At 40.1% G+C, this 18,961-nt stretch overlaps 1 protein-coding gene across 1 annotated transcript in view; it reads right to left on the minus strand.

Moving 5' to 3' along the window:
• Nucleotides 1-18,961, minus strand: part of LOC111863322 (homeobox protein homothorax) — a 1,160,896-nt gene that overhangs the window by 1,097,977 nt on the left and 43,958 nt on the right. Inside the window, exon 2 of the mRNA XM_023849545.2 lies at nt 2,595-2,636. The gene's annotated coding sequence lies outside the window, so the exon portion shown is untranslated. The remainder of the gene's footprint in view (nt 1-2,594; nt 2,637-18,961) is intronic.

An 18,961-nucleotide genomic window follows, 5' to 3' on the forward strand; every position in this document is an offset into this window, starting at 1 on the left:
ATGGAGGCGATACGTTCCTCCGAAACGTCGGTTAACACCACATATACACGGTGCCAAATCCCAGAAGACTGCTTTCTTCAAACTGAATATAGTTAGATCCTAAAGAGTTCTGATGATGAGGTATAACACTTAGGATTACTGGGTTTTTGGCTTTTGTTCATCAGATGATAGTCTCGAACAAGACAGAAAAGAACACAACATTTCGGATCTCCTTCCGTCCTCAGGTGAGGGGGGGACAATAATTTCCGAGAGGCTGAGTTCTTTTGTGTTCTTCAGAATACCGGACAATGGAAGAAAGTCCAAAAATACAGTAATTCTGAATCTGAATATAGTCCGTTAATATCTCCTGCAGATATTCGCCCCTCAGCTGTAATACATTTTGGAAGTCTAAGATATATTCTCACCTGTCCAACTATGCGCGCTACGATTTGAAGAACGTTAACAGGTGAACACTTACAATCAAATAGGCTACGTGGATGTATGAGTGCATAAGCTGAAGCTCTTAACTCAACGGAACGGCCAGCACTACAAGCTCACTAGCGGACATCTGCATCCGCTGGTCACTTCGAGGGTCACTCATTGTATGCAAATGCTCAGGAGGAGCTATCAAGTGTATATTACATTTTACAAAGACCTGTCTCTCTTTTGGAGACGGGAAAGCTGTCGAGAAGCAGAAAGTTGTCTTGAGGACGCTCGCAACCTGATTGCAGGAGCCAATAAGGACCATCAGTTTGCCTTTAAAATGATGTAAATAACGAGAGAATTGTTTGAACCCCGTCACTTCTCTTTTCTAGATAACAGCTTTCAATTTACAAGCGAGACAAAACCAAACAGTTAAAGCCTACCGCTGGAAATTAACATACTTCTATTTATGACATGTAAGCCCGAATATACAGGTACAGCGACCACTGCTCTTCCATTGAAAAAATAAGAAAAACAATTTCATTGGAAAAAATAAAATATGTCGTTTAGTTTTGAAGTTGTAAGAAAGAGACACATTATAAGAAATAAGATATTTTCACAAATATAGTTAGAATTATCAGTGGAAGCATCCGCATAATCAATCAATTCCATCATATTTATTCTTAAGAACCCGAAAATATGGTGGCCCCCCTTTCCAAGAAGCAGTATTTGAAAAATAATCTGGCCTCATATTCGGTATAATAAAATATTTTAGTAATATTATATTTTTATTGTGATCACTCGAATCTGGAAGATTATGTAAATTCCAAATGAGATATGTACTTTAACTGCAAAAGCAAATTTTGACCTCAGAAAAACCTTAAGACTGTTGTGAAGTGTTATCTAGTAATTTAGTAAAGTATTTGAGAATTTTGAAATAGGGGAAATACTGATGTGAAGAAAACTGGTTTCGCTATGTCAGAGGAAGGGTATTGTCAAGCCGTTTAAATTCTGCATATAGCATTCTAAATGGTGGTATATTTGTATTTCGTTTCATTAAAGCAAATGAAAAAAAAAAAGTATTCCTGGTATTCTGTAACATTCGATAACATCGAATCTCGAAATCGAAGCAGAAAAAAATGGAATAATGTTTATAAAATGCAAATCCCTTAGAACCTAATATATTGTAACGTGCTTTGTTACTGAAGACGCCGTTCGGATTGTTAATTGGTTCATTCAACAATCTACAAGCAACGGCTACAATTAATTATCACAATGTTACGGGTTTCCAGACTTTACAAACCCTACACCCAAATCCCTTCACACTATCTTCAAGAGTCTTCACGTATTAATAACGCGGGAGCTATACAAATCTCTCTGAGTTACACACAATATTTACTTGACTGAATTATGTAAATGCTGATTAATACAATTTTGGTCGAATGATCTTATGTTCAAAGTTTACAGCAAGGACAATGATATACTTTCTAAGGAAACTGTAACCCCAGTTGAAGGATATGACTCACGTTAAATTTTATTTCAATTTTAAGTGGGGATTTATTCATAACTAGATTCTTCTATATGCATGGATAAGAGATAGATGCCAGCAGAAATTTTTTATTTGTAAAAAAAAAAATATATTTGGAGCGATGCATATTAACTGAGGTGATTTCAATATTATATTTAAGCATCCTGTTGCACTCTACACGATAAATGACACAAATTCCGTCCCAAGTGCAAACAATATATATTNGCATTTATTTCTGCCTTGTGATGTGGTGCAATGTATTCTACTGTTATGAATCTTGTTTCTATTCAATCCTACAGATACAAAACATTTCAGTTACTCTTTATCTAGGACAAAGAATCTCATAACTGTGAGACTTAGGCGAGGGCACACCAAGGAAACTGGCAACTGCAACGCAACCGCAATTTCCGAGAACTTTATCAGCCTGAGTTGAACACATGTTACTGAATGGAGCAGCGCAAATTGCGGAAACGGCAATGCAGTTTCAACTCAGGCTGATAAAATTCTCGGGAAATTACAGTTGCGTTACGGTTGCCACTTTTCTTGGTGTGCTCTCAATCTTAGTATGACTTTAATGTAGTACATGAGGCTTAGCTTTCTGAAGCGTGTCTCCAATATTCCTATTCCTGCTACATGGTGCTATGCTGAACGTACTTCAACTTACCAATTCCAGGATCCGAAATGTATCCAGGCTGCTGTGTTTGGCCTGAAAAAGAAAGAAGTAATGGTATGTTTAGTATTCAGTACTAATTCTGTGCAGTAAGCCTCTCTACTCTACTTTGCACCTAATTATTTTACATGCACGTGAATCCGAACAACAAGCCGTGCCCTTCACTGCCAAAAACATGAAAATGTAATCGTAATTCGTATATTGCCGGTCACGGTAGCCGAGTGGTCTAAGGCATGCACTGTCTTCGCTCGCTTGGAAACCGTGATCGTGGGTTCGAATCCCACTCAGGGCATGGATGTTTAGTTTGTGTGTGTGCGTTTTTCTGTGTTTGTGTACATGTAGAGGCCTTGCGACGATCTGATCACTCGCCCAAGGAGTCCTACCGAATGTGTAAGATCTAGAAAAACCGAAGTGAACGGAGAAGTTCATGGAGGTAGGCCTAGGCCCACTGGGGCTGTAGTGCCAAGGAAAAAAAAAGAGGTAAGTGGGTGGTGGCGTGAAGAGAAGCCGAGATCAATGCGGATTTGCGTGACAATTACTAATACGATTTGCTTATCCAATTTGAAACGAAGCAAGAGATCCATGTTTGTAAGGAAAATCAAAGCTTTTCATTACACAGGAGGCTTCGAGGACAAAAGCAGTCTCGAGCAGGGCCTTTTACCAAATTTAGAACATGTGGCGGGAAGGAGATATATGCCCAAATGTGTCACGTTATACTATTGGCCATGTTTTTTTTTATATTTATCTTGTTAAAAAGTCAAATTTATTATTCAAAATAAGTAAAAGTTGTAATGAAACTATTCCCAAAATTTGACATTCTTAAATGTACCTAAATAGTGTGAACAGTTAAGGTGGAATAAGGCCATGGTTCGCCTTACCGTGAACTACAAGGGAGAGGCAGTAAATATGTCACAAATTGATACAAAACGTAAAACATGCAACATCCAACCTGGAAAAAAATTATTTATTTCTCAGCATATCTTCAACCAACACTGATACACTTGTCGCATCGCTTTACCAGTGCGTCAAACCCCGCAGCACAGAAGTCTTTTGACTATCTTCAGCCTTGAGCCTCAACAGAGCTTGCAAAAGTAAAGCTATGCCTGTACCAGGCCATGGAGGCCCATAGGGTTGTGAGACGTTGAGGCTCCCACATTATCTAGACAATCGGCTCACAGATGGCGATAAGGTTGTCGGTCTTAGGCGCCGGCCGCGCTTTGCTCCCCAGGAAAATTATTTAATTAATTCCTGGTACTCATTTCTGTTAGAGGCTGAGTGAACCCCAGGTCCATAGTGCGGCTGGAAGGATTAAGTAAATTGAAAAAAATCCAATGACTTCATCGGGACTTGAACCCTGGGTTGATGTTTAAAAATATGAATTGCTTTTCTGCGGTTTGAATTCCAAGGCTGGTGATCTTTCTCATAGTTATTCTTAAACATGAGAGAGACGACGGAATAATGTCGTAATATAAACCACAATCACTCCCTCACAACTAAAGATTTACTATCACCTGATCGTTTAACGAAGCTGAAATTAACATGTATACAGAGCAGCAGAACCTTAGATAAATAATCATTACTGCATCAATTTAAACAATAATTATTTTTTGCCTCTGGCCCTACAGCCCCATTTTGGGCCTTGGCCTACCTCCATGAAACTCTCCGTTTCAATTCGGTTTACTAGATAGACATTCGGCAGAACACCTTGGGCGGGTGATCAGCTCTTCGCAAGGCCTCTACCTGTATACAAATACAGAAAAACGCACATACACACACAAACACTAAACATCCATGCCCTGAATGGGATTCGAACCCACGATCGTGGCTTCCGAGCGAGCGAAGACAGTGCACGCCTTAGACCGCTCGGCTACCGTGACCGAGCAAACAGCGAATAGGAAAATGAAAAATGTAACTAGACAAGAAACACCATTCTGAATTAGAGACAAAGGTTCGGAAACGAATTCTGTCTACACGGAATGCAAAAGCATTTCATTTATTTCATATTCCATCCCTTTTATACATTAGCCTAAAAGGTCCATTAATCATTTTCTGGTATGATTAGAGGAAAAATTGAGATGTAGTGTGTTAATCAAAATGGAGTCTCGCGTTAAAGTGCACGCAGAGTAATTATGAGCCCAGGCAAGCGAACAAACAACACGCCTGTCCTCCCACGGGGCATGTCTTCCTGCTATATACCTCGAGAACTCACCGCACGACTTCACCTGCAGTCTCCGTGGTGAGAAAATTGTCCGCATAGCAGAAAGGTGCGAAGAGCTCGCCGAAGCAGATGCATGGGTTCCTGAGTTTATAGAGGAAGCCATACGATAACTTGTATGTACAGTGAAGTGGTATAAAAGCCCTTAGAAAGAATTGTATATAATCGAATTATAGATTTCACAAGAAAGAACATAGAATATATTTGGTGACAAACTCGGTTTCTCGTTAGTTTTACTGCCACATTGGCTTCACATTCAGATGCTACATGACAGACCCCGTTTTATTGACCATTTAACATTTCAGGTCTGAATTCAGTTTCAACCTGTGTATTATGTCCCAAGGGGACCATTGAGCCAAATTCAGGACATTTCCCATCCAACAGTAGTCTTTAACACTTCTGGTAGATGGGGGAAGCATCGAGATACCGCTGAGCCAATAGAGGCCGAACTCGCTGGCTGAGTCGGGACTGATGGCACGCACCAGTACCGGTAGGAAATAGAGACTGGTAGAATATCATAGGGGGACGCACAATGGACCAACAGTTGGTCTAAGTGCATGGGGAAACTCACACTCTCCAATAAAATACAATACACTTTGAACTTTGTCTGCGTTGATGATACTAATTTAGTGGGCGAAAAAATGAGTAACTTAAGGAAAAACACGGGAGTAAGTAGATTAGTTGGTAACTCAGATAATCGACATTTGAAGAAATATGTATGTCATATGTGAAGCCAGTTGTCCATTCCTGTGCAGCAGAAATGTCAGGCTTGTTACTCGCTTTTTTGCTTCCTCGGGTTATACAGCAGTCGTGGGGAGGAGTTGCATCCGTTCTGCGGTGGTATGACTCACGGCAAATTGCAGCCGCGGCGCGCACTTGATTGTACGCACTGTACTTCGACCCTGAAGACGGAATCATTACGTTCCTATGAAATGCCTGTAAAATTCTACCCACGTTGTAGCACTTTTCATGTTAAAATTATCTTCTCTGATCTGAAAAGAAGAACATTCTCAACTTTTGTTTTTACAATTGCAGCGTATATCTTCTTGATCACTACATGGACAATTTCGACAATATCCAGTATTTCTTAAGTCGAAGAGAAGTGTTTGTGCGTGTATACGTTCAATCTATCTTGCCTGCACCCTTCATGTTTAGGCAGTATTTCTCTCGCGGACAGGTGTCTTACTCGTATGAATCAAATATCTTTAATACTGAAGACAGACTACCGTCCTACAAGTGGGGAGGAACACAAAATGACAGTTTTCTCATAGATGTCTATAGCGATTTATTTCAAATGTCACTAATTTGCCGTGAGTAATTTATGTCCGAAAGGTAAATATCGTAAGAAGGAAGAGCCTTATGTATGGCATATTAATATTCTAAATTATTGTCGGGGTTTCCGTGGCCAATAAACGGGAAAGCCGACAATAATTTAGAAATACTCCTTACGTCTTCTGCATATGTTTTTTCCTATCAGTTTAATTGTTCATACCGTAGGAAATGTCTTGAAACTAATACAAGAAAGGAATAGTTTAATGTAATGACAAATCTCTGTAAAATTTTACCGATGTTTTCGAATGAAAAGGATTGTTAATGTCAGTGTTCATATTTGATTTGCATTTCGTTTCAACTGCTTGTTAAGAAAGGAAGGAAACAAATGTTTATGACACATATGAATAAATTAAATTAATTAAAAACATGATATTCAGACAACATTAGAAAATGTATCATAACATTTTTAGCAATATTATTATTATTATCGTTATTTTATTTTATATGTATTAACAGAGAAAGAGTTTCTGATATATTCAGAGCTAAATCAAATTTGATATATTTTATTTTTGTTGTGGGATTGAAAGTCACTAACCAACATGTTCAGCTTATATAGATAGCATGTAACAATGTGCTAAGATAATTACTGAAGTGTGTGCATCCATGCGAGATCCCAGAGCAAGTTCAGCACCGTTTACGAGAACATTGTTTATTCAACACCTTCATTTACATAATGAATGCATACATCTTGAGCAACATCGGCGCCATTATCCTGGTTGTGAAAACATGAGGGATCCATTTTGTGGCTGTAATATGTACAAGACTTGATTTTAGTGGGAGGTATCAAAATTCAGTAAATATTATACAAATTACGTTTAATTGCATCAACTACGCTGCCTAGTTGCATAGCTAGAATTTCTTACTCGACATTCTACATACGCCTATGGTTATCTCATAAATGGTTCTACCCATGATATATTATTGTTCATACAAAACATCTTAAGAATCGGGATACCTCAGCCGGTACAGCGACGGGCCACGGTGTGGACGGCCCGAGTTCGATTCGGGACAGGGCAAGATTTTTCTCTGCTCCACAGCTTCTGGACTGGTTCTGGGAACCATCCAGTCTCCTAACAAATGGGTACCAGAGCTCTTTCCCTGGGGGTAAAGCGGCCGGTGAGTGAAGTTATTCACTCACCTTTATCTAGTGCCAAAGTCAAGAATGTTGTATATTGAATGTTTTCTGTGTCGGACTTCATCTTTTCTGATATCCCGAACTTTTGCATCTTAATGTTTCCGTATGACCGCTGCCTGTTGCCTGCATAATTTTGTTATACAATAGTATATTTACGAAAGTTTGGAAACCGTTTGAAAATCGTGGACCGGTGTGAATCTTGGAAAATTTCCAGTGGTGAGGAGAACCTTGTTTTGCAGGCGCTACAATTTTAAGAAGTGGATGTCTGCCGCCAATACCCAGACGTGGTAGGCATGAGTAATTACTGGTCTAATCAGTGTTTTATGTAGGGTTAGTTTAATGTTAGTGCTTAATCGCCCACTTCTAAATAGAAAAGAGACTCTAATAAATATTCTGAAGGCGTTGGCTTCTATAATTTTTGTACGCAGTCTCCACATAGTCCTCTTATCGAATATTACACTGAGGTATTTTACATGATTCAAAAAGGGGACTTTCAGTAAGTTTAATGTGAGGTTAACCTCACGTACTCTAAGTCTGTGAGAAAAGTAAACTACTCCAGTTTTATTTTCATTGATTTTAATGTTGCAGCGCTTGCATCACGTCGCAATTGATCTGAGACTGCGCTGCAGCTATCTGAGAACATGACCTTCTTTGCTATCCGTGGCATAAATGTAAGTGTCATTGGCAACACCTGGTGTTGAATTTACTATGCATAGCTTATTCCGGTAACTCTATATATAAACTGTCCGATGCTGGGTAACGGCCCAATAAATACGTATCCGCGGCAACTGATACGTTCGCAACAACAGAAGAACTGTGAGAGACGGTGTTTTCTAGGCAACTTACCCCCTCTCCACTCACCCTCTCGTCGTATTGGGCCTCACTCAATCCACCCCTCACCAACTCACCATTAATTCTAACCCTCCTCCACACCCTCGGATCTAGTTATGTAGCCTCGGTATAGGCCGCATATAAAACACGGCGTCAAAGTCGTTGTTTACCGGCAGTAGCCAAGCAATTGTTACCTCTTTCACTCATCACGTTACAATATATCAGATATAATTACACTTGGGATTACTGGGTTTATGGATTTTGTAAATCATTTAGTTTGCTGAAAGAACACAACTTTCCGGACCTGGATCGATTTTCGTGCGAGGAGTCACCACCTCAGTTATGTAAGTTGGAGAGGATTCATCCCGCTCAGTGGACCTAGCTCGGTTAATTCCTTGTCCTGGCTTGTCTCTTGGAGGGCACAAGCGAAAAGAGGTAAATAAGAAAAACAACGGGCACGGTTTGTATGTATGTGTGGCGTTTGAGAAATGGAACGTTTAACATTTTTTGATGAAAATAACGAAGGGATAGCAAACGAATGAAATAAAAGAACACTATCTTGTTCCAAAGTTAAGCCTAGTTACGAAGCGACTTTCTTTGCTGATGGCCGGGGAGATAAGACTGAGTTCCCTGACAACGGCAATGCGACTTTAATAATCCATTCAGCAAATCAACGCTCCGGACAGGATGATTCGTATCGCTGGTTGTACATGGGAAGATTTGGCTGAACGAGGAACGGAACAACACGAAAAAAAATGTTGGCTTTAAGAGACTGCAAACATGCTGGCGTGATCAGCTCAAGTTAAAATAGAACACGAGATGCGACAGCTAAGCAGTAGGCCATGGCTATATATGGGGGAGTGGAGGTGCGGCTCCGCGAATTCGTAACTTAGGCATTAGGCTGAGGTGAGTGGTATCCTTCATAATCCGATCGCTTTAACCCATGTGAAATTGTTGTCGGTACACACGATGAAGGAGAATGGGTGGACGTCAGATTCTATCTGGACCCTGTAAAGGAGAGAACAATCCGGGCCCTTGTTCTGGAGCCATGTTCTTCATCGGCAGTTCTCTCCGCGCGCAGCTAACAACCAGACTACAGACCGCTATGGGTAAGCTTGCACTAATGATTCAGCCGTATCATTTCAAGGGTGCCCTGGCCGACTATGTGGCATCCGTAAGTCCCGCCTTTTACAGCTCCATGTTTTAGTGGGTCTGCTTTTCATTGTTAGCGCAATGCGCACGATGTTCGTCTTATAGCGCAGTGTTTCTCGACCGGTAGGACATGATATCTCGAAAATGGCAAATTAATTCAGTCAGACAAAATTTACTTAAAATAAGATTTTTCTGCATTGTAAGCACAGGCTTGTCATTAAGGGGCCCCTTATTGTCCTCCCTGGTATTTCTCAAAGTTATGTTTTGGGACCTTTATTGCTAAGTATAAATAGATTATTAATGATTATAAGAAAGGTAAAACTATTCCTGTAAAAAGCTGTGGAGGCCCATACGGTTGAAAAATGCAGAGACTCCCATATTTTCGAGACAATCGGTTCACAGATGGCGCTAAGATTTTCAGCCTTACGGGCCGGCCGCCCTTTACCCCCAAGAAAGATTCCTGATACTAAATTTCTGCTAGAGTCGGAGTCGCCCCCAGGACCATAGTGCGGATGGAAGGATTAGATCAATTGAGAAAGCCAATGACGTTATTCGGAATAGAACCTGCGTGGGAGGGCCCTATTAGTAATTCGTGTAGCCAAATTTAATATTCCTGTACTCTTCTCGTTGCTGATGATATACAAATATTTCGTCGTATTAGCTCTAGTGGTGGCTGTCTTCTCCTGCAGACATTAACACTGCAAAACTGGTTTAAGGCTAAATATATAAAGCCTGAAGCGTGTAAAATAAAAATTACTCGTTCAAAGAAAGCTAATTTTCTGATTATTTACTTTGTCCTCTATAACGCAGGTATTTTGCGTACATATTGTATTAAATACCTTGGCGTGTTTCTTTACTCTAAACTCTACTTCAGTCAGTATACGAATTATTTATTTCTTACGATATAAAACTGTTAGGCCTAATACGGAATTTCTCTACTTCTTCATTAGATATTTTCCTAATGTTTACATGAGCCTAACTACAATGAAATTTGAATATTTTTCCATTGTCTGGAACTCTCTTACCGACACTGGCGCCAATAATCTACAGCTCTGTCAGCCATCTTGTGTAAACTGGCGCATGAGCAGGAACAGTGCGATACTAGCGCGCTCGGGAAGAGTAAGAACTAATCTCCATGATCTACTATGTTACCATATTACAAAACATCGTTCACTGCAAATTTGATTAATTAATACTAAATCAAATAATGGATTATTTCGTGCACCACTCTGTTGAATGTCAGAGGAAGTTTTCTGTCTCATGAAGCAACAAATTCTTTAGAAATAATAATTCCTATAGTTTTATTTAGTTATGCTTTGAATGACTTAAATATGCATATTTTATTCGCAACACGGCGTTAATTTAAGGCATTATTAATAAGCAATGTTTATAATTGTTTTATTATATATTCGTCGCTTTTAAAAGCTGTTTGTATGAGAGTTGCAGTCAGAAACCTCGTAATCGTAGAAAGTAACATGTTTCTGCTTCTTTTTTATGTAATAAATATCAGTTTATTCCCTGTTCCTTAGCCGCAAATGACACATGTACCAACGTCAATATAATTTATAAAAATTTCGTTACCATCAAACACTGTTTTCGTTTTCACTCGTTTTATTATACAGTAATCAGGACCATGTTCACTGTGTAAAAAAGTAAAAGGTAAAGGTATCCCTGCAACAGGCCGTGGAGGCCCATAGGATTGTGACAACCGGCTCATAGATGGCGGTGAGGTTGTCAGCCTTACGCGCCGGCCGCGCTTTATCCCCAGGAAGATTCCAAGAATATTCCTGGTACTCATTTCTGTTAGAGGCTGAGTCGACCCCAGGGCCAGAGTGCGGCTGGAAGGATTAGGTTAATTAAAAAAGTCCAATGACCTCATCGGCATTTCAACCCGCCACCTTCCGGTTTGTAGCATAGTACCTCAACCAACTAACCTACCGCGTGCCCCTCCGAATTAGTCTGGTCTCATGCGGGTTCGAATACTTCCACCGCAGCCCTGCGAGTCATAGGAGGCGATGGAAAGAGAAATCTCGAATCTGAGATAATAAAATATGATCACGAGTCCCATGGGACTCGGACCCGAAAATGACTGCGCTGTCAAGCGCCAGCAACAATTGTAAACGACAGAACCGTCCTCTCGTCAGAGAGAGCGCCCCATCTCAACAAACCCGCAATTGCCTGACAGTAATAAAAATCTGTTCGTATGTCCCAGATGGGTGCTTTATTCCAAGACAGACCGGCCGAATGACCGTCGGTCGCAACATAAGTCTCAGACTCAGACATGGATTGCCTGACTAACGACAGATCCGTTCTCTCGTTAAAGAGCGCGCCTTACATGGACAGGCGAGTAACTTTCAAACAGGAGGAAATATATGATCATGAGCCCAGATGGGGCTCGACAGTCACAAAGTGACTTCGATTTTGACATGGATTGTCCTGTGATTGAGGTTAGCTTTTTCTAAGGGACACAACAGAAGAGGTGTCTTCTCTCTCATCTGAGGACGGAAACAGATCTATTTTCCGAAATGTTGTGTTCTCTAGATTTTTAATACCGGACGACAAACTTCAAAAACTCAGTAATTCTGAGTATCATATACCATCCTGACAACCCTTTAGAATCTACACTTTAAATGTTTTCTACATATTTCGGCCCATAATCAGGTATTATAAGAGTATATTCACTGCTAGCTTGATCGTTTCTCTACAGGGGAGTCCAAAAAAATATACTCACTCTTTGATAGTCAATATCTTTGCAACAAAATGACATGTAGTTACAATTCTTGCGCGGTAGTGTAGTGTAATGTTTTCTCAACAGATGACGAAGGTCACATGAGTCACGTGAGTGTCGTACCGCGTGCGCACTGCGAGCAGAGGACAGCAGCAACACTGGCTGAGAGGTTGTTCTTTGAGCAACGCAAGGCTGTATTGAAGTAGTACTGGAAGTACGAAAACATTAAAGAGGTACAACGACAATGGCAGAATGAGCTTGGAACTCAGCCACAAACACGTCAAACAGTTGCCCGTATTCAGGATAAATTTGAAGCCGACGGTATTGTTCATGATGTGCATAAGCAAAAATCTGGGCGACCACGGATAGTAACAAGTCCAGCTTCCAGTGCAGTGGTGTTGCAACACTTTACACGATCACCGCAAAAATCTGTGAATCAGTGTGCATGCGAAAGTGGGGTAAGCCGATCAAGTGTACGGCGAATTCTGAAGGCTGCAAAGTGGAAAGTGTACATTCCAAGACTGCTGCACGCTATGAAGGACGACCCAGATCGAAGGCATGGTTTGCGAGGATGAGGAGTTTGCAGGGAAAGTTATCTGGTTTGACGAGGCGTAATTCAAAATGAGCGGTACTGTTAACCGCCACAATTGTGTGTATTGGGCTCCTGTAAATCCACACGTTCACGCGGGCAAGGAAGTGAATCTACCGGGTGTTAATGTGTGGTGTGGTCTGTCATAGCGTGGTTTGATTGGTCCTTTCTTCTTTGAAGGTACCGTAACTGGTCAGGTGTATCTCGATATGATTCAGACATCGATTTTCCCTGCCATTCGAGAGCTGTTTGGAGATGAGAGATTTCAGCTATAACAAGATGGTGCTCCACCTCACTACCATCGAGATGTCAGGGCGTACTTGGATGACACTCTACCTGGACGATGGATAGGTCGAAGAGATGCTACTGAGTACCCACCACGATCTCCAGACCTAACACCTCTCGACTTCTACCTATGGGGAAACTTGAAGGATGTAATTTATCGACAAAAGCCAGCTACACTGAACGCGCTACAAGAAACCATCGAAGCGTCGTGTGCAGCCATCACACCGGGCACACTGACAGCCGAAGTTCGCTCAGCAGTTCGGCGGCATCGACGCTGTTTAGCCGCTGATGGTGGTCACTTCGAACACATACAATGACTCTCTCTCTCTCTCTCTCTCTCCGCGCAAGAATTGTAACTACAAGTCATTTTGTTCCAAAGATATTAACTATCAAAGAGTGAGTACATTTTTTTGGACCCTTCTGTATATTAGCCAATGTTTACATTTGATGTGCTGTATTGTGTTTTGTGAGATTTGCTTGTTGCTTGCTTCGTGCGGATTTCCTGCCTGCCTCATTCTTCAACCGTGAAGATGGAGGCGATAAATCCCTCCGAAATATCAGCTGCATTTTAACAGCATACATGGCGTTATATCTCCGAAGATATAACTCTTCAATTTTATAAAAATATTACATTTAAATGCATCCTGCTGATGTCTCAAAATTTTCCTTTAAAGCATGTGTATTCTTCCACGTTTATCTACCAGACAAATGTTTGGAGCATAGAATTTTCTATCAGTATGTGCAAAAATGTGACATAAATTATGTGTTATCTTCTAATCGAACTCTTTGCAGAGGGCCCACCGTCACTTACTGTGAGCAAATTACGCTTCTCATGTGGAACTTTCCTTACTGCTAACGTTCAAGGATTCCCTGTGGTGAAAATGACATAGAACTGCGTTCGTAAATGGCTAGCATTTCTTGAAGTTGGGCCCATGAATACCCCAGCACGGACAGTAGATAAAATTGTTGTGACTTTGTCAGAAATGGCAAAACGAAAATAGAAAACAAGGTCTACAGTAATTAGGACCCATGCTGTTATAACTACCCACATGTAGCCTTAAAAACCATTAAAAATTGCATATCTCAAGAATATCAATGACATAGAAGCTTACGCACTAGCGAGGATCCCAAGAGAGTGAAAATGTGTCAGGAGAGTGAGTAATTCTTATAAAACAACAAATTTGTTTTCAATAGAAGTTTAATTATGTTGAGATTAATTAGCAGTAAATTAAATATGATAATGAAGAAAGCAGTCTTCTGGGATTTGGCACCGTGTATATGTGGTGTTAACCGNGAAAGCCTCAAATCTTACATAAATATGATAATGATGATAATGTGCAGGGGGGAACTGAGGAGGAAGCGCTTATGGAAATTGTGAAGTAACTAACCCGGATTCACTTGGAAAGGCACCTATAAATATGTATGCAAACACTTCACTTTCGTTATAACGGATCTAGACATCTTTGCAAGTAAGTCACTCCTGGCAAAGAAACGAACATTTCACAAATATAATCCATTACACATAAATAACACTCCCATCTACACTTATTTTTTCTATTGTATATTATGCCCGTCAATCACAACCCTTTCGTTTTTTCAATACTGATATTTTATTTTAATATTATCACGGTACATGTTTCGGTTTTCCGACCATTATCAGGCGTTTTCTAGATAATAAATTGTGTCATTATTCGTTAGTAACTGTTTTATCATATAAATATAAAAATGCATATAAGTATACATATATACAAGTACTAAATGTTATTTATATATATAAATACACTCTGAACATAACTAACTCCGTGGTCTGTAGTCCGCAAGCGGACTATACCAACCGAGCGACCGCCGCTTGTCGGCGAAGTTAGTGCCAAATTTAGCGGATAGAGGGAGTCGCGTGATCAGCGCAATGGATCCCCACGGCCGTTAATCTCGGTTTTCTAGACCGGAGCCGCTATTTCCTTGAAATAGTTCTTCAATTATCCTCACGAGGCTGAGGGGACCCCGTTCCAGACCCACTACTTCTCAGAAAATCTGGTAGCGCAGGGATCGAACACGAGATCTCTGGATCTGTAGCCAGGAACTCTGACCACTAGACAACAGAGGTGGTCGTATCATCACATTATTAATATTAATCACTTTCTCTTTTGTCCATTTGTTTAGAGAACGTTTAATATTGTCAATTTTAAGAATAATTTTATTCTTTACATTCCCTACAGAAGGGACAATACTTTGTAAGATGAGGCACTGACTAAATAGTTAATATTACTACATGTACATCACGAGCCTCCAAAACAGTTTATTATTATTATTATTATTCGTATATACACAAAATATAGAATATTCCAATTTGTCCGTGGGAATACAACAAAATCAAAAACCAACGACTGACTCGATGATGTGAAGCATCACTCGAAGAATTTTATTCTTGTTTTATACTGTAACTTTTGTTTTATATATTCTAATTTATTGTATTTTTACGCCACGTATTTTAATATAATTAATACTACTGTATCTCATTTTATTAGTCCTGCAGTTCAGTGGTGTACATATGTTAGCCATGTATTTGCCTGATGATGGCTTTTAATACCCGAAACATGTAGCAGAGGCAACCTAGGCACTAACCTTAATATTGTTGTGTTGTGACGGTTTTAATAAAGGAATTATATATTATAACACAACAGGATGCATGAAATGAAAATTGTAAATGTTATTTTCACGAAGATGTTACTATTTTCATTGTTACCGTCCTTCTAAGGATTTGAAATAACAACATTATAACAGTGAGTTTTGGACGCCTTGCATAAAGTCTGTCAATCAGATATATCTTCTGTTGTCTGTCCACACTCTGGTTTCCGTTACAGAATTGCCGTGACAGTTATGTTGCTATCGGAAAACAAAGTCAAGTGTTTAAGGGAGAAAGCAAAGGAAGTTGATCGTGATCGATTTCACACGAGATATTGAAATAAATGTGCCAGGCCACTAGGTAAGGAACATATGTTTGTTAACAGCAGGAGTGTGAAGCTGTACCGTGCATGAACACGTACTGGGGAGTGGCCGCAAGTTCTACATATTCTTAGTTGCAGTACCGAATGGAGGTAAATGGCTGTATTCACTCTCTAACCCCTGTACTATAAGAGAACCCACTTCTCCATTCATTTCACAAAAAAAATTCCCAAATTCAGTCCCTAACAACAAACACTACCAGCCGCTGCAAAGTAATCCTGCTCTAAACATTACCAAGTGCTATAATTTAGCTCATTATAGGTAAATATTAAGGTCAAAGGAAAATTCAGTGCATTTATTTCACCAAGTAATGTTAAAATAAATTAAGAGACGGGATAGCTCAGTCGGATTGGACGGCCAGGTTTCGAATCTTTGCAGAAATAAGATTTCTCCCTTGTGGCCGATATCCCGGTCATTTTTGGGGCTCACCCAGCGTCCCATCCAATGAATACCTAGGGCCATATCACTGGGGTAAAGTGGTCGGGGTGTGAAGCTGACCACTTGCTTCCATCTAGCACCGAGGTCCAGAATGGTGAAGCTAAAACTCCACTCCTTCATGACCTGGTGCTTAATTAATTAAGTATAGGGGCTTTACATTTTCAATTTTAATTAATATGAAATATTTATTGAAGCACATTAATATGTTGTGTACTAAATATAACTTTGTCTCCAGGATCATGAAATTGAATAAAGAATAGACAGAAACACATAATATCGACTGTTTTGTGTCGGTGTAAATTATACGGACTTACATAGTCGGTAGGAAAATAAACATAATTAAAAAAAAAGATTTAGAATTCAGAACCTTGTGATCACTAGAAAAAAAAATCCTGTGTAATTCATCAACTGATCGAAAAGACTCTCTCGGATGCATGGCAATTAGCAAGATAATAAACTTTAAGTACAATTACACATTTTTATGACAGGAACAAGACGCGCAAAAACACTGGTTATTCAACTTCAACCGAGATTGTTGTTTAATTCAAGAATAGTTGCAGTCTGAACTAAACAGAAAAAGTTAATCAGACTCCATTCTCATAATCTTTATATCTCTCTCAAAAGATGGGTACAGATAACTATTTATTCTTGGTGACCTTGATGCCCTATCAATAAGGAGCAGGTCAAGCAGACCTACAGTAACTAGTTCTCCGTTACAGGTCATTGTAGTAACACATGCTTCACTTGACAACACTTCACAATAGTCTGCTGTCACAAACTGACATCCAATTCAAAATACCCTGCTGTCAGAACACGGAATATGCGCTGTATAACATTTCAGTGTATCTCCTTTATGTTGCAGCACATACCACAAGTGGCCTAGTGAAGTCCATTCGACATTAACAGACCCAAAAAAACTTCAACAGGTCATAAAATATTTCTCTTTTATCGAGTAAAGTTGTTGCTTGAGAGCTAAAGAATATGTTGACCGTTTTATATTTTATTGTCCAAGATACGGCCAATTCTTTTTATGAGAAGTTTAAAATATGCGACTGGGACGAATAAACAAAATGTAGCATATTTACATGTCTCATTGTTTATATTATAAACTACAGGTAACAACTGTCACGTGACTTTCAATATGTAAGCTATACAGCTCAACTTTTATGCTATTCATGTGATACCGGCGAGGAATACAATTGTACGAAGAATTCACCAGTGAAGATATGTTCTGAAGAAAGCAGTCTTCTGGGATTTGGCGCCATGTATATGTGGTGTNTTGACCTATTCTTCCAGCCGCACTATCGCCTTGGGGTTGACTCAACCTCTAACACAAATGAGTACCAGGAATCTTCTGGGGAGGTAAAGGGCGGCCGGCGAGTAGGGCTGAAAACCTTATCGCCCTCTGAGAAGCTGATTTTCTAGAAAATGTTGAAGACTCGACCTCTCACATCCCTATGGGCCTTCACGGCCTGTTACAGGGGCAGCTCTTAATCTATCTGACGACAGTGAATCACACTGGCATGAGAGCATGTCGGAGAAATGCTTTGTAGGACAACCACTAGATTTCATAACTACGATGGCGACACAGAATTATTATCGAACCCCGCACTTCTGATGATGAATACTCACTGAATACATAGAGGCAAATTCCTGCGCTTAAACTAATATTATAAAAATACAGAGTGATTCTAAATTATTGTATCGGTTTCAGTTTATAGGCCACGGAAACTCCGACAATAATTTAGAATAACTCTGTACGTTAACTCCTACATAAATATGTCAATAAGCGAACATGCAGAAGGGAGGCTTAAATTCATTACAGTGAATTCTCGTGTCGTCTTTGCTCTCCGAACACCTTTACTATGACGAGTAGGAAACGCAATGTTTATGCATAACGTTGCAGCTTAAACATTTCACGCTATAGAAGTTAATTATTTTTCCTTGGCACTACAGCCCCAGTGGGCTTAGGCCTACCTCCATGAACTCGGTTCACTTCGGTTTTTCTAGATCTTACACATTCGGTAGGACTCCTTGGGCGGGTGATCAGCTCGTCGCAAGGCCTCTACCTGTAGACAAACACGGAAAAACGCACACAAACATCCATGCCCTGAGTGGGATTCGAACCCACGATCCCGGCTTCCGAGCGAGCGAAGACAGTGCATGCCTTAGACCGCTCGGCTACCGTGACCGACAGTGCATAAGAATCATATATAAGAATTCTGTTCGTACCTCACAGGAAACAGATCCGAACCCACGATCCCGGCTTCCGAGAGAGCGAAGACAGTACATGCCTTAGACCGCTCGGCTACCGTGACCGGCATAGAAGTTAATTACAAATTAATTATATTTACAGTATTTAAAATGATGGGGCCATTAAAGAAAATTTCACAACTATTTGAAAATGTCTTCCTTGAAAAATAAAAAAAGACAGAAAGAAATCAGAGGATAACGGCAAGATGGATCTTAGTGAGGACTGGAGGTGCATGGAACTGTCTCATGAAGGTGTTCAATGGAACGCTATGGTGTCAACGCCGTGGAACCACCGGGTTTAGCCACCGCGATGATATTAAAGTTAGCGCCATAGCGGAGAATAACATTGCAAACTATTTACTCTTCTTTGGAGACTCTTCAATCTCGTTACAATTGGTCG

The sequence above is a fragment of the Cryptotermes secundus genome, unplaced genomic scaffold, assembly GCF_002891405.2.
Source record: "Cryptotermes secundus unplaced genomic scaffold, Csec_1.0 scaffold159, whole genome shotgun sequence".
Taxonomy (NCBI): Eukaryota; Metazoa; Arthropoda; class Insecta; order Blattodea; family Kalotermitidae; genus Cryptotermes; species Cryptotermes secundus.